Here is a 17,000-nt window from a genome sequence, read left to right on the forward strand (position 1 = left end):
CCGTATGTTCACCCAGAGCCTCCAAGTTTAACGTCGAGAAGTGTGGAGGGTAATGCTGTGTGCCGGAACTTGAAGGACCTTCTTGTGCTTGTGGATTGGCACCGGTGTCATCGTCGCTGTCCCCAAATATATTTACAGGCTCCTCGTCAGAGTCATCGTCCCGCATTGCATTCTCTACTCGATCAGGTACCCCGAATTCTTGATGTTCATCATCTGTGGCACGACCTGATTCCCCCAGAAATGCCTGTTGTAGGACCCCTTCATTAGGGGAACGTGCAGTTGGAACTGCAACCGCTGGTACCAGATCAGCCGCAAAAGAAGGAGAGGCAACCTGCGGAACAGAAAACCGGTTTGCTGGCGCCGAGCAAGACGCACCGCCAGCGGCAGTCGAGCTATGAACAGGAGCCGATGCCCCAGAACTATCCAGAGTTACCTCCAACTTCGCATACAACTCGTGTATTCTGACCTCAGGAAAACTCCTCACGCAATGAAATAGAACCCTAATATCTTCGTCAGCCCCTAACACGAATGTATCATACATCACACCGCTGGAAACTACAGCAATGGGAATCTTGTAGAAGATCTTCTTCACAACCTTGCTCCCAAAAACTCCAAGCTTCTGCAAGATGGTGCTCTTCAAATCTGACAAACTGTTTGACGAACTAACAAATACACTCAATGGTTCTCTATCAGTGAACTTCACACCCTATTTTTTGCTTTTTTTAATTTTTCCAGAGCAATGCACTAACACAAGAACACTCTCTCCCTCACTTGACATTGTGATAATGATCTCCTCAGCAACTACATTCTCACTCGAATATATATAGATTTTCATTATACATAAACCGTGCTAGGTTACACGGTTTTATGATCATTGAATGCCCTTCATAAACCGTGGTTGCCAGCCACGGTTTATGCTTTTTCTTCTTTATAAACCGTGGCTACCACCAGCGGTTTCTGCTTTTCATTAATAAAGTGTAAACCGTGGCTGCCTACCACGGTTTACATTGTGCATTTCCAACTCATAAAACCCTGCTGCCTCCCACGGTTTATGTGCATTTGGAATCCGTGGTTGGCTCCCACGGTTTCTATATAAATTGATTCAACGCAAAATGGTAACCAAATTCCAAATGTTGTAATTTGGTAAAGCTTTCCTCCAATCATTTTATTTTGGAAAATTGCCCTTTTAATTATATTCTATATAAATAATTAATTTTTTGTATAGATATAGTAAGCATATGACACGCGATACAGACACGACACGACACGGATACGCCGACACGTTCTTTTTATAAAAAATTAGATACGACAACTTTAGGATACGTTGTGAATTAAAATTCAAATAATATATTAAATTAATAAAATATTATAGTGTAAATATAAAAGTAAATATAGTTGCATAAAAAAGTCTTAAAATTATGCAATGATTAAAAAAATAAAAAACTTTAATCTACTCTTGCCATCTCGCTAATTGAAAATGTATCAATTTCTTCTCTTCCAAGTTCCACAGCTTCAAGTCCATCATTCTCTGCATCTTCTATTCTTCTTCTTCTTCAATATAACGCAGAGAACCAAGAACGACTAAGCTAGTGAGTAAGTAAGCTACCAAAAACAAACGGTAAGTAGATTTAGGTTTTGATTTATTAATTATTTTATTTCTAAATTTAAATTTTGATTTGTTTTGATTTTAAAATTAAAAAGAGAAAATTGGTTAATTGGACATAAAATCACAAAATTAATTACAGATTTGCAGCCCAACAAAAAGATTCGTCTCATGAACGTCTGAATCGGGTCAGACTCCTTTGAATTCGTGACCACTTCACCAAAATTTTGCAGTGCAAGAAGACACGCCACCGATACGCTCGTTTGGCGTATTCACCGCGTGTCGGCATCGGATTCACATCCGACACAGATACGCCGGCACCATGAGTGAATCCGTGCTTCATAGGTTGTATATATCTATTAATAGTTTAATACATATAGGCTGCATTTGTTTTCAGAGACAGAACATGACATTGAGATAGAGACAATAGAACGGAGACACTAAAAATTATTGTTTGTGTATTATGTTTGGATACGATGTACAAGATACTAATGTAATGTCTAGTATTATGTTTGGATACACATGAACAAGACTAAAATATTATATGAAATGACTAAAATAACCATATGATTCCAAATTTTTTACATCATGTACAAACTAATTTAATAGAAAATGAGAATACATGGAGTACAGACGAAACTTGAAAAATATTTGAAGAGACCAAAAATTTTAATAAAAACTATATAATAGTATTTATATTAAAATAAAAATTATAAATATATTTATTTTATTTTTAAATTTATTATTAATATGTAGGAATACATATGGTTAAGATTAATAAAAAAATAAATCTGAATTTGATTAATAAAAAATTTTGTTTAGGTTAATAAGCTAAATTAATTTTAAATAAAAAATCACTTTTAAAAAAAATCCATTTTTCATGAAAAAAATTAATTTTTGCACATAAAAATTTATTTTTATTTAGAAAACCAATTTTTTTTTATCTAAAAACTGATTTTTCTTTAAATTATATAAAATTAATTATAACTTATAAATTATTTTTTAGCATTTTAAAAGATTAATTTTATCTTTAATAATATTTATCTTTCAAGAGTTTCAAGATTAATTATAGAAAAAATAAGAAGGGATAATAGTGAAATAATAAAAAATATCTATAGACAAAAAGAAAAACAAAATTTATAAAAAGATCTGTGTACACTTTTCCAAATTCTGTGTCTATCATTGTCCTTCATAAAAGAGTGAATACAAAAATATAAAAAACTATCTCGAAAATAATATATTCCATATTCATATTTCTGCTTTCAAATATATTTTAAATATGTACTCTCTTAATTTATTTCTGTATCCTGTCTACAAAAACAAATGTTACTATAGAATTGGACAATTTAGGCGTCGGAAAAACGGAGGACATTTTTTCAAAACATGAATGCAAAAGTGGGCCTCGTATCTCGCAGAAACCTATTCACGATTTTAGAAGGCCATGCAAAACAAGCACAGTTTTTTCATTGGGCCTTTTGCCTTTCCATATAGATTCATTATTTACCGCTGATTACTCAACAAAAAATTTCATTATTGACTCAAAAGTCAAAGGGAAGCAGAATCTGAAAAGCAATCTTTCCACACGAGACCCCGTTTGGAAATTATATGCATAAATGCATGCACCTATCTTGTGACCGATTAATGGAGTTTTAAAACTCCATGAATAAAAGAAAAGTAAAATTTGCATATTTAATTTTAGAAGCTCTTAAATGCGTCTTAAATGTGAAGAGAGAGAAATTTTTTTTATTAATTTTTATTTTATTTTAAACTAAATTCAGTAGTGTTTTAATATTAGGTCATTAAAATTTATTTTACGTTTATTTTTTTCTTAAATTCATTTTATGTTATAATTAATCTTTTTATTTAAAATTGTAGTGAGTTAAAATTAAAAACTGTAAAAATACAAAAATAATTTTATAATTTTTTATTTAAAATTTTTTTGGATTAAAATTTTTTTGTTTTATTATTTTCATTTTGGGCTATATTATTTTAAAATGATATTGAACTATTATAATAAAAACAAAAATAAAAGATAAAAAAAAACTAATAAAATAAAAATATCTTTTTATAGTTAATTTTAAAAGCTTAAAATATAATTTAAAATTAAAATTATTTAATTTGAATTAAAAATATGATTTAATTTTAAAAAAGTAACCTATAATATTAGTTAATTTTTAAAAAACAAAAATGTTCTTTTAAAGTTAAAGTTGTTTGATTATTTTAAATATAAAAAAATTTATATTTGAATTTAGAATGATAAAATTACTACTTTTGAGGATTAATTTTAAAATATATATTTAAAGATTAATTAAAAACACCCGTCTTTCTTTTTTTTGTTTTATTTTTTTAATTATTTGAACTAAAATCCAAAAATTAAATTTCTATTCTTATTTATTTTAATTTTTTTATATTTTATTTGAATTTAAATGTGGATATTTTTTGTTGATATTTATGTTTTAAAATTAATAAAAAATAAATAAATAATTAACTTAAAAGTAAGTAATGTCAATAATTTATACCAGTAATAAATTAAATTAGGCTTATTCAATTTACTACTGGTACAGTATATACATGGTAAATCAAATAAAATTACACCAATATTCTAAATTGAATTGGATTATATAGTACAAATTTAATAGAAAAAAATCTAAGCTATTATTTAAATTTAAACAATATTTTTTTCTATGTATCAATTATTTTCTAGATATCTATACGTATAAACATTCTATTAACATTATTTCTGAGAAAATTTTTCAGAAATACGAGACTTATACATTTAGATATATTAAACTATATATTAACGTATTAAAATTTTAAAATAAAAATAAATTTTATTTTAGAACGTAGAATAATAATTTTTTATTTTTTCCTTTTGAAAAATATTGTCAAACACCTATCTACTAAAATTAATATTCATTTCAAGATGTCTCTTTTAAAAATAATTTTTTGGATTTAAATTTTGTAATTTTTATAATGAATTTTATTTACTAATATTAGAAATTCAAAATTTAAATTTAATTATAAAAGACTAATATATGAAAAAATTATTTAAATGAATTAAAATAATTTTTTAATTTTCAAAACAAATAAAAAATCTTTAATTACATGAATCCATTTTTCTTTTGGGAGGACACAGATCATTCAAAATTTTGGTGATTTCCTAGACTTTTTAAAAATTTTTCTCTTTTACACTATATTTATTTTTACTCTTTTTTTATTCTATATTTAAATGTTATTATAAAAAATATTAATGAGTATAATAAAATAATTATTCAATAACATTTTTTATAGTACTTACTAATATATTTTATTGTATTTATTAATAATTTTTATAGTATAATAAAAATATGATATAAAATAGAAGAATAAAATATTATATATGTTAAAATTATGAAATTTTAAAACAGAATAAATCTTAAAAGATAAAAATAAAAAAATTGTTATGGAAACAATAATTTTTTTATTTTATTTCAATAAAAAAAATTACCACTAATAAAATACTAAAATTAAAAAAAGCATTGCTTAATAAATAAATAAAAATAAGAGATTAATATTTTATGATTATTTTATATTTTTATTTAAAAGCATAATTTAAGTTAGTGTTAATTTTTTAAATATTAACTTTTTAAAAAAAATATAATTTTTTGACATTAATTGTTTAATAATGTTATCAATGTACAATAAAAACTCCATTAATTATCTTTTAGAATACTGTGCCAATGCATATTATAACACTAATAATGTAAAAGAGTTCAAAACTTCAAATAAGATAGGAGTATTGTAACATCCACCACCTATCTTCTAAGGTGCCTACTACTGTAAAGATGCATCTTTACAGATTTTTGTCTTTTATGGCAAAAAAGCGTGTCACTAAAAAGCGTTGCTTTAAAGAGAAAAATGTTATCCTTAATCGTTAACTTGGCTCTGATACCAATTTTTATCAATGCATGTTTTTGAAATATTTTTCTTGGGTTGGATTTGCATTATTAAAATTTTCTATTTCTTTTAACAAATTTTCTATTTCTCTTGATATGCTTTCTATACAATTTTTACAGAATTGTTCCACTTCTTCTCTATTTCTTGTGTAAATGTTACTATTCTGTAATCTTACTTCATAATATCTTTTTTGACTTTTCTGAAAATCTAAATCATTTTTTAATTCTTGTATCGTTTGATTTGCTAAACCAGGCATTTTATACTTGTAATTCTTGTTCAGATTCAATTTGTACTTGTTCTAGGGGTTCAACCTGTAGAGGTTGTATTACTTGAATATTTTGAACATGTATTCTTGATTCAAAAGCTTGTAATGCAATCATATTTTGTATGTGAAGATAATGCAATCTTCGAGCACGATAAATTTGTTTATTCTTAATATTTCTTTTAAATTTTTGACTGATTTTTTAGTTTTAAAACGTTGTATTAATTTTCTTGTTCTAAATATCTTTTTGTTTACCTTCTTGATTTCTGTTTCTAAATCTGAAGATTCAGTTGTCAAATTTCTTATTTTTATAGATATAGCCATTATTCTCGTTTTCATATTCCTTTTAATTGTTTTTAAAGAAATAAGACTTTTTTGAAAATCTTTCATATTAGAATTTCTGCATCTTCTGCCATAGCTTCATTGTTATTTTCTAAAGATTCTATTATTTTTTCTAATTCTTCGACTTCTTTTTTCAGATTGTTATAAGATAATACTAAAGTTTTGAAAGCTCTTTGGTTTATTTCAGAAAAATTTAAATATTTCAAATGATTTTCTCTTTCAAAGAGTTCTTGTTTCTTATCTTGATAAGACACGTATATTTCTTCTTTATTTATCGTCATAATTTATTATTTAAAGTTTCATTCAACTTTTCAATTCTTTTTGTTAATTCCTTTATTTCAGAATCTTTTTCTTCAATTTTTAAATGAGATAGACTTAGAGGGCTGTTAATTTTAGATTCTCTTATTCTAAAACTAGATGATGAAAATGAATTTCTTGACGGTTGTTTTAATAACAAAACTGGGCTTTCAATAGCCTTATTTCTTGGAATTTCTGTTTTTACAAACTTTTGAAATAGTTCATCAACATAAATTCTTTCTTTATCTTTGAAGTCTATACTATGATGACTATTTGTCAGCGCATAATTAATTGCATATGTGATAGAAAAAGGTTCATCATTTTGTTCCATTAAATCTATCTTATGGAATTTATAAGCCAGACTTAAGGATCTGCCGAGATTTTCGGTTGATAGAAGAATAGCGTATCCAATATGAGCATTGAATTTAACATTTACATTTGCCAAGTTACCATGGATTATTCCAATTATTTGATCTCTAGGATTAGTGATTCTTTTATCACAGATTGCCAGACTTATTGGAGAATTAATTCCTTTCATGTATGTGGATTTAACTAAAACTTGAATGGTACTAATATGAATCCATCCAATTTTAGATCTTTTTGTTGATCTTTAATTTTTCCAATTTGTTTATTTACATCTTGTTCATTTATCAGAGCTATTTCAAGTTCTCCATTTGCGGATTGTATTTTTATTGGAGTTTCAATCTGAATTTTTCCATAATATATTATATTTTTCTATTAAAGATTTCTTTTAGAGGATTTTGTTTATTAAAATTATCGTTAGGTTTAAGATCTAATTCCGTTTTTAAAATAGCTTGTTTTTCATTATCAAGTAAAGCAGTTAGCTTATAGTAATCAGATTCTTCAGTTATTTCTATATCTTCTAAGTAATTCATAACTTAAAAAGATTGGGATAAAGATGTACCTTTCTGGAGAATAAACTTCTTTATTTATTGCTATTTTACAATATGTGTTTTGTTCTCCAGAGGGGAGATTTTACAAATTAATTCCAGAGGGGAATATCTTAGAATTATTTTTCTAATGGATCAGACTCCAGAATCGCCTCAGCTACTTCCTCTTTGCCCTCCTGGCCTGTGAGTACTCTAAGCTTCCTGCTTTCTGATTTCTGATCCTCTATCAAATAACTTAGCACTCTATTTATAATGGTTGGGTTTGATGGACAAATCCCATCCTTACCCTTCTTATGACGTCATTGCTTACGTCATTGAGCAATAATTCGCACCAACTACATTATTGGTGCCTTGTGACGAAAGCTCTTACATCATTCAACAATAATGTTGATGGATGACTCAGATGTCTCATCTTCTTCTTTTCCCATGTGGGTGGGGTCTTCAGCATTGTTGCTTTCTTCAGACATTTCTGAGGCGCACAACTGGCACCTATGGTCTTCTTTGTCTTTTAGTAAATGGCATAGATTCCTCCTTATCCCGTCAGGAAGTTTTTCCAGTAATCCAGAAAAGTTGTAAAATGCTGATTCAAAATCCACTAGAAGTCTCATCTCTCTTGATTCAATTTGGTTTTTCTTACTAGAAACAATTAGAGTGTTTCTACTTTTGTAGTTTATTCTTGTTCTGGATTCTTTGTTTATTTTTGGGCTCTCTCGAAGACTCTTGCCAATGTACTGGCCAATCTTCCTTCGTCGCTATAAATTGATAGATCTTGAACTTGTTCTATTGGTTGAAAATCTCCTGGGAAGACTGACATGAAAATTACTTGAAATGCTGGGATCAAACATTCTCCTTCTTCATTGAAGATTGGCTGACTACTTGTAAATTTTAGGGATATATCTCTTGGTTCTCTTGCATCAATCATATTTTTGAATTTTTTCACTGCATCTATAAAACCTGCAGGAAATTCTTTAATGATATTTAAATTGTCAAAAATTAGGATTGTATCAATTAATCCGTATTGGAAAAACTGATATGTATCAGAGGGTGAAGCCTCTGGGAAGATTACCAGCTTTGTTAGCTGTTCTTTGTTAATGGGATAATATCCCAATATTGCTCTTTTGTCTAGAGTCCAATTTAGAACCAGATTTAAGGTTTCTCTACAGTTTGATCTACAGACCCTTTTCTTTTCATTTATTTCGGCTCTTGTGGGAATATTTTTCATTAGTCCAGTCCTTTGGGTTTGGGCTGTTCTTTGGATTTGTACTGGAGCTTTTTCTGCTCTTTTTAGAATTTGCTCTGGATGGAGCACTTCATATTCTCTGAGGGATTCTTTTGCCTCTTCTATTGTCAAGAATCCTCCTTTGTGAATAGTTTTGGGCTGATGGGTGAATGGGGCTGCTTTAGCCCAATCATCGTAAACTCCTTTCATTGGGCCATTATATATGACATAATATTTTTTATCCTGAGTTGATTTTTTAACTATTTCTGCCAGAGTTTTATTTTCAGGGATTTTTTCAGAAAAAATTGGTTTTGGGTTTTGTGGCTGGTCCACCACGCTTAGCTGGCTGAACTCTGATGGTGTTGCGAGCATTGGTATTGGAGCAGGTAATGTTGCTTGCTGGGGAACTTTCATGGCTTCCATGGCCTTCTTGATAGATTGAATTTTAGTTCTTAGCTGGTGGCAATGATTGCACCTTTCAAGCTCTTGTTCAAGCTTCTGGATTTCTTGATTCATTGTGTTGACAATGAACTCCATTCTCTTGTCAATGTATCTGCAATAATATTTTTATTTCCTTTAATATACTCGATTTTTATCGGATATTGTAATAGAAACATTTGCCATCTTACCAGACGACCCTGATTATAGTCAGATTGTAAATTATATCTAATAAAACCTGTTAAATAACTTGAGTCTGTTCGTAATGTAAATTCCCTTGGAAGTAGATCAATCCTCCATTTCTTAATAGTTTTTATTGCTGCTAGAGTTTCTTTTTCATGGGTAGTATACCTCTGTTCTGTTGGTGTAAATGTTCCAGAAATATATCTGCATAGTAATTCCTTTGAGGAATGTTTAGAATCTAGTGATTCTTTTTCTTTGTTCAAGCTTTTTTCAGCTTTTTTAGCTTTTAGACAGCCTGACCAGGTCTTGTCTGAAGCATCTGTTTCTACTATTAAATAGTCATCTTCTTCCGGAATATAAAGTTCTGGAAGATTTTTACAAAGTTCTTTAATTTTTGAATCTGCAGGCTATCCTTTTCTTCCCATTTCCAACTCTTTTTTATACTTATTTTTGAAAATAAGTTTTTAGTATAATCTGTTATATTCTTTAAAAATCCTTGATCAGAAATATAATTTATGCATCCTAAAAATCTTTGTAATTGTTTTCTATCTTCCATTTTATCAGGAAATAAATCTACTTTTTCTAATACATTTGGTTGAAGTTTTAACTTCCCTTCAGTAGATAGAATTAATCCAAGAAATTCTATTTCTTGTTTTGCTATCTTAGCTTTCTTTTTACTGAGGACTAAACCTTTTTCCTTACATCTTTCTAAGACAATTAGTAATTTTTGAAGATGATCTTCTTTATCTTGTTTTGTAAAGATTAGTATATCATCAATGTAAACTAGAACAAAATCATTTAAATCTTTTAAATTTTCTTCCATAAATCTCTGATAAATACCTGGAGCTTGTTTTAGTCCAAATGGTAGGACATTCCATTCGTAGAGTAAAACTCCTGTTGATTCTTTTGTTGGACAAGTAAAGGCAGTTAATTTCTTTGTTTCTTCGTCTAAATGAAGTTGCCAATATCCTGATTTTGCATCGAGCGATGAAAACCAAGTTGCTCCTTTGATTTTTTCTAGAATGGAATCCTTTCTTGGGAGCTTATGAGCATCTCCTATGGTTGCTTCATTCATTTTTTATAATTAATAACCATTCTTCGTTTTCCTCTTTTAATTTCGTTATTGTTTTCAACATAGAAGGCTGGGGCCGCATGAGGGCTTTTACTTAGTCTTATAATTCCTTTATCCAAAAGATCCTTACATTCGGATGAAAATTCTTCCTTATCTCGAGCTGAATAGGGGATTCTATTTGGAACATTTATTTCCCTTGTAGGAACTTTTAGCTTAATACTTATTAATTCTTTGTTTGTATTTTTAATATCTAAAGGATTTTCAGCACAAACTTCATTTAAAAGTTCTTCTATTTTAATTTCAAGGTCATTTTTTGGAGTTTTTATCTGAAAATATAGGTTCAAATAACATTCTTCTAGAATAGAAAATATTTTAAATTTTAGAATTTCGTTTATAGTAGTAGTTGGGATTTTTATTAATTTTGCCCTTTGATTTAGAGAGGAATCATATGGGGCTTTTAGAACTATATGTTAATTCTTGGATAAAAGGGTGATAGAGTTTAAGGAAATTATTTCCTATAATTAAATCTATTCCAGATTCTAATTTATATATAGCTGGAATGATGAATCTGTAATTTTGAATGAAGACTTCAATCATTTCTGCTTTAAAATTAATTTTGTGTATAGATTTATCGGCTATTCTAATTCTTAGTGGATTTTTTAATTTTTTCCAGTTAAGTTTTATATTTGAACTTGCAAAACATTTTGTTGCCCCTGTGTCTATGAAGGCATTAATAAATTTTTCTGTAATTTTTACAGTAATAAATGTAGCGCTATTACTCAGTTCCTGAGTTTGTCTCTGAGTCTGTTTCTGAGACATATTCAAAAATATTTTAGTTCATCATCAGATTCTTCTAAAGGTTCCATAAAACAAGTTTTTGCGACTTCTAGTTGTTTAGTTAGGTCTTTTTTATCCTTCTTTTTTGGACATTCATTTGCATAATGTCCTTCTTCTTGACAATACCAACATTTACAGTTTTCTTTTTTATTTGGGCAATAGTTCTTTTGTTTTTTATTGATACTTCTTTCCCTAAAATATCTCTTTTTTCTCCAATTTGGATAATATTTTCTTTTTCTAAAATGATATTTTCTTTTTCTTTGGATATTTTATAAGGATGGTATTTCCGAATATTTTTATTAGAACCATATTTTTGAGGAATTTCTTCGTTATCTTGACAACAAATTCTAATTATATTATTAAATCTTTTCTGAGTAGCTTCCTGCATACAGCGTTCTTTTATTTCCTCTCTTATTGCAGATGTTGCTCCACCGAAATTATTTTCAATTGTTTTATTATTTATTTCTCTTATAAATCTTCCCATAATAATTTCATTAGCAGGATATGGAAGTTTTGTGATATACATGTTAAGATAATGATTTTTATCTTCTTCTTTTAATTTATAATAATGTATTCTATATTCACAAATATAGGATTCTATATAGCATAGATCGAATATTTGAATATTGGCCAAGTGATTTTTTGCTTCTAAATACTCTTTTTCAGAAATTTCGGTTCTATAATTTATGACATTTTTTCCAAAAAATTCTTTGTATAGAACCCTCATTATGTGTGCTATTTTATCATAAGCTGTTGTTTTTTCAGCTAATTCTTCTATTATTTTATTATCTATTGATAACATATAATTTCTTATGGTTCCTTTAGTGTGGAAACCTATGAAGTTCCAAATATCCATTTCAGATAATTCATTTAATTTTGGGTTTGTATAAGCTTCCAACAGAAAAGAGTTCATCCAATCTTCGAAAATTTCTTTTTCGTTCTTTTTGCAATCTAGGTCAAGCATTTTTTCTCCTTCTAGCTCTTGAATTTTAGGAATGTATTTTGATGGTATTTTAGTATATTTCGAATTTTTGCTTATAAAACCTTTTTTGAAAGCATAATTTTCAAAACCTGTTTCCCATTTAAATTGGGTTTGATTATTATTCCCAGATGTTCCAGCTTCATCCTTTACTTGTACTGGATGTACTGGTTCTTCATCACTAGAATAGTCTAAAACATATTCTTCTCTTTCAGAAAAATCTGGTTCTTCTTTAATCTGAAAACCTTGTTCCATAAGATTATCTTCTTGAGCCATTTTTAATTGTTTAAAAAGCATTGTAACTTCTTCTAATTTTTCATCAATATTCATAATTTTAGAGGTGGTCTAATCTTTAGATTTGTTGTATCGATTTTATTTTGGACTTCTTCTTTTTTAGGAATTTCTTTTTGGAAATGTTTATCAAGTATTTGTTCAATTTTATTTATCATATTAGGTTCTTCCTTTTCTTTATTTTTCTGAAATTTTAGAGAAACTAATATTTCTTCAAGCATATCTATTATAGAATTTAATTGTGGATTAAAAGTATGATGAAGGTGGGGATAATTATCTCCCTGATAACATTTTTTAGAAACTCCATGTGAAATATAAGTTTTTTCGGGCTTTTGAAGTCCTTCAATAAAACTTATAGTAAAATAAAGATTTTGAGAAAAATCATTTTGTATTGATTTTAAGAATTCGGTGTCATTACAATTGACATTAGTTAAAATCATTAGTTTTTGATCTATTAATTTTGATAGATTAATTATTTCTTCTCTTAAATCTTCTAATTTACTAGTTTTTTCCATAAGGTGACGCTTTTCTTTGAAAAGGGCAACGGTTTTCAATTAAAAGTGTGGTTTTAGAATGAGTGGTTCAGATTTTGCCACATATCACATCTTTAAAACAACATCTTTACCATATATTTCACCATCTTCTAATAGTATAAAAAACATGAGTTACACAGTTAGTGTTGGCTCCTCAACTCTTTGGAACATAAAATACTAACGTCTCTTTGGAACATAAAATACTAACGTGTCGGCTGCTCATTTTTTTTTTGAAATAAAGTTAAAGGATAACGGATAGCATCCCTTGCTATCTCGTATAACCCAATTTCCGTTTCAAATTTAAATTTTGAGAGTCTCTTTTTTTTTTTGGACAAGTTTAGGCCCCAAAACCAAATTCGAGCTGACAAAACCCGCAATTCAACTGGCTGAATATGAAAAAGAAAACGATATCTCTCCTTCATTTTTTATGGCTGCCACTGCTGTTCTTTAAAGGAGGAGACCACTACTTGTCGTGCTCGTCGCGCTCGTCGCCTCCTCATCTCCTCCTCGCGTGGCTAGCTTCCTATCGTTGTTGTCGTTGTCTTTACCGTTGGTCTTCACCTATGCCAATCGGTGGTGGGACACGGTTTCGCGGTGATGTCACGACGTCGTTGCTGAACATGTCTCCAATGCTACCTTTAATACATCTGCCGTCCTTGAATTATTATGGATTACCTTGATTGAATTGAAAGAGAGTAGAAGAAACAAAAGTAGATCTACAACAAAACACAAGAACAACATTAAAGAGATTACAACAAAAGAATGGAAGAAGAATGAATGTAACTACAAAGAATTGAGAAGATAGAAGTAGAAGAATATGAATTAAAATCTAGATCTAAGAACTAAACCTAATCCTAATCCTAATCCTAGAGAGAAGTGAGAGCTTCTCTCTCTAGAAACTAATTCTAACTACTAAACTAAGCTAAACTAAACTAATGGTAACTAGATGTTAAAGTATGTTGATTCCCCTTCAATCCTTGGCTTAAATAGCATCAGAAATGAGTTGGATTGGGCCCACAAGGTTTCTAAAATCGCTGGCCACGAGTTGCATTAAGTGGATCATGTGCCACCATCGGCGCATCCGCGTACCGTGCGCGTGCGCGTCCCTATGCGCGATGCAACTATGACAAATCTTATATCGTTTCGAAGCCCCGGATGTTAGCTTTCCAACCCAACTAGAACCGCATCATTTGGACCTCTGTAGCTCAAGTTATGGTCAATTAAGTGCAAAGAGGTCGGCTTGACAGCTTTTGCGATTCCTACATTTCTTCATGAGTTCTCCATTTTTACATGCTTTTCCTTCATTCCCTTGATCCAATCTTTGCCTCCTAAATCTGAAATCACTTAACAAACATATCAAGACATCTAATGGAATCAAAGTGAATTAAATTTAGCTATTTTAAGACATAAAAAGTATATTTTCACTCTTAAGCACAATTAAAGGAGAAGTTATAAAACTATGCTATTTCAATGGATAAATGTGGGTAAAAGGTGATAAAATCCCCTAAATTCAACACAAGATAAACCCTACAAATGGAGTTTATCAACCTCTCCACACTTAAACCAAGCATGTCCTCATGCTTAAACCAAGAGAAAGCAAAGGGCATCAACATTTATTCAATGGAAACTAACTAAATGCAATCTACCTATATGCAACTATCTAAATGAATGCAATTGCTTGGTCAAAATAAATTAATTCCCAAGAAGCATATATGCACAAGGGCCGAAGGTATTAACAACATGTCAAACCATAATTGAATTGAGCTATTAAATATTTTTACAAACTTGCATGAAAGGAGATGATCATTGGTGGAAGCATGTAATTTGAGCATTAAACCCTCACCGGATGTATTTGCACTCTATTCGCTCAAGTGTTTAGGGTTGATTCTCTCAATTCTCTCTTAATCATGCTTTTCAAGATTTGTTCTTCTTCTAACAATCGACATATATTTCATGCATGCATACAAGTATCATGATGTCTTTTCTTTAGGTTGTAATAGGGTTAGGGTCAAGGTAGGATGCATATATGGTCAAGTGAGCTTGAAATTTGAATCTTGGATAAGCTTAAACTTCCCACCTAACATATGACATCCTATACCATTAAATTCTAACCTAACTACCCATTTTTCACCTTTTTAACATACTCATGCATTTTCTTTTCATTTCACAACACTTATGCATTGATCCTTATTGAGCTTTACTTTGGGACATTTTGTCCCCTTTTTATTTCTTTCTTTTTCTTTGTTTCTTTCTTTTTCTATATTTTTTCTTTTCTATATTATTTTTCTTTTCTTTTTCTTTTGTTTTTCTCATTTTTTTCTTTCTATATACAAGAACATCAATGCATAAGGTTTTACATTTGATCAATACATGAGCATGTGCCCAATTCCCAATAATTTCAATAAAAATACAAAACTACTCTTTTATTCCCCCAATGTCCCAAGATTCCCACACTTGAATGATGCACACACACTAGCCTAAGCTAATCGAAGATCCAAATAAGGATATTTATTGTTTTTCTCTTTAAGGCTTGTAATGTGCTAATTTAAGAATAAAGTGGGTTAATCGTAGACTCAAATTTGGCTAACAATGGAAGATAAAAGGTAAGGCTATTTGGGTAAGTGAGTTAAATGAAATGATAACCTCAATCATATAAATGCATAAATACACAAAATAATGGAAATAGAGAATTAAACAAATCAAAGATCACAATCATAGAAAGAGAATAATGCACACAAGAAGGAAAATAAGTGGTTATAAGATGTAACCACACCATTAGGCTCAAAACTCACTTGCTTGTGTTCTTAGCTCAAAATTCATGTTCCACAATATATATAATTCAAGCAAGTTCTATGAAAAGTTTTCACTCAAATCAATTGGTGCCCTATAGATAGAATTCTTGAAAAATTTCATTATTTTGATTAAGCTTATTTTGTATATATATGCAAAATTAAGAGAATGCAACAAAAATCCTAAAAACCTAAAATGAAATGCAAAAGTGTTGGGATTAGAAACTTGTCACCCAAAATCGCCGATCGGTCGGACTACCTCCTCACACTTAAAAGTTTGCACCGTCCTCGGTGCACTCAAAGATGAGCAAGGGGGTACGGTGAATCTCCGGATTGTTGCATGTTTTTAGTCTTGTTTCCGTTATTGCTTGTGGTGCATCAATCATGAAAAACAAAAATATAACACCATAAGGTAGGGTAATACAAAAGCAAGGAAGCATAATTGTTGGAATGAGGTAAATCACTAGAATTGAGTGAGTGAATTAGTGTGACATGAAGAAATATTAGGTGTGTGAATTCTAAATTGCGCGGTTTAGAACACACATTAGCATAAAAAGCTATGTCACAAAAGAATCATGCACTTCACTTATCCTAGTGTGCTTGAGATGCTTTAAGTAAACTTGTAAAGTAAAACAAGCATTAAAGAAGCGTGAAAGCATTCAAGCTAAAACATATGGATGCATATAATCATGAAACACCATGCACTAAGGTAAATGCACAACATCATCCATCAAGAAGTTGCCTAATCACAAAATAAGGCTCAAATCACATGGTGGCCAAATCATGCAATTCAAAAAGAGTTACAAGCTCGAAGGCAATTCTCATCACTTGGTATTCTCAAAAGGTAAGCATGAAGAACTCAAAATCAAGTAGCAAAATATAACCTCAATCATAGAATTCAACAAGGATTATAAACATAGTGATGTTAAGAAAACATCCCTTTTTAATACTCAGCAGCAATTAATGGTAAACAAGAATATCAATCCAACACTTACAATGAAAAAGAGAAAATGAAATGAAAACTAACTAAAACTAACTAATCGACTAACTAACTAACTAATTAGTTAACTAAAATAAATGGTTATCAATGGTGTTTGGGAGTGTTGGATGAGTTGTAGAAGAAGGGAAGAACAAAGGAGGAGGAAAGAAATAGAAAGTGGAGAAGAAAAGAAATGTGGTGAAGGAAGAAAATCCGCACATACGCGTGTATGGTGCGCGCGCGGATGGTGGTGTAATGGACGCGACGCGTACGCGTACAATGTGCGTTCGCATCGATGGATTATTCTGAGAGTGGCTCGTACGCGTCAT

Source organism: Arachis stenosperma, chromosome 4, assembly GCF_014773155.1.
Source record: "Arachis stenosperma cultivar V10309 chromosome 4, arast.V10309.gnm1.PFL2, whole genome shotgun sequence".
NCBI lineage: Eukaryota > Viridiplantae > Streptophyta > Magnoliopsida > Fabales > Fabaceae > Arachis > Arachis stenosperma.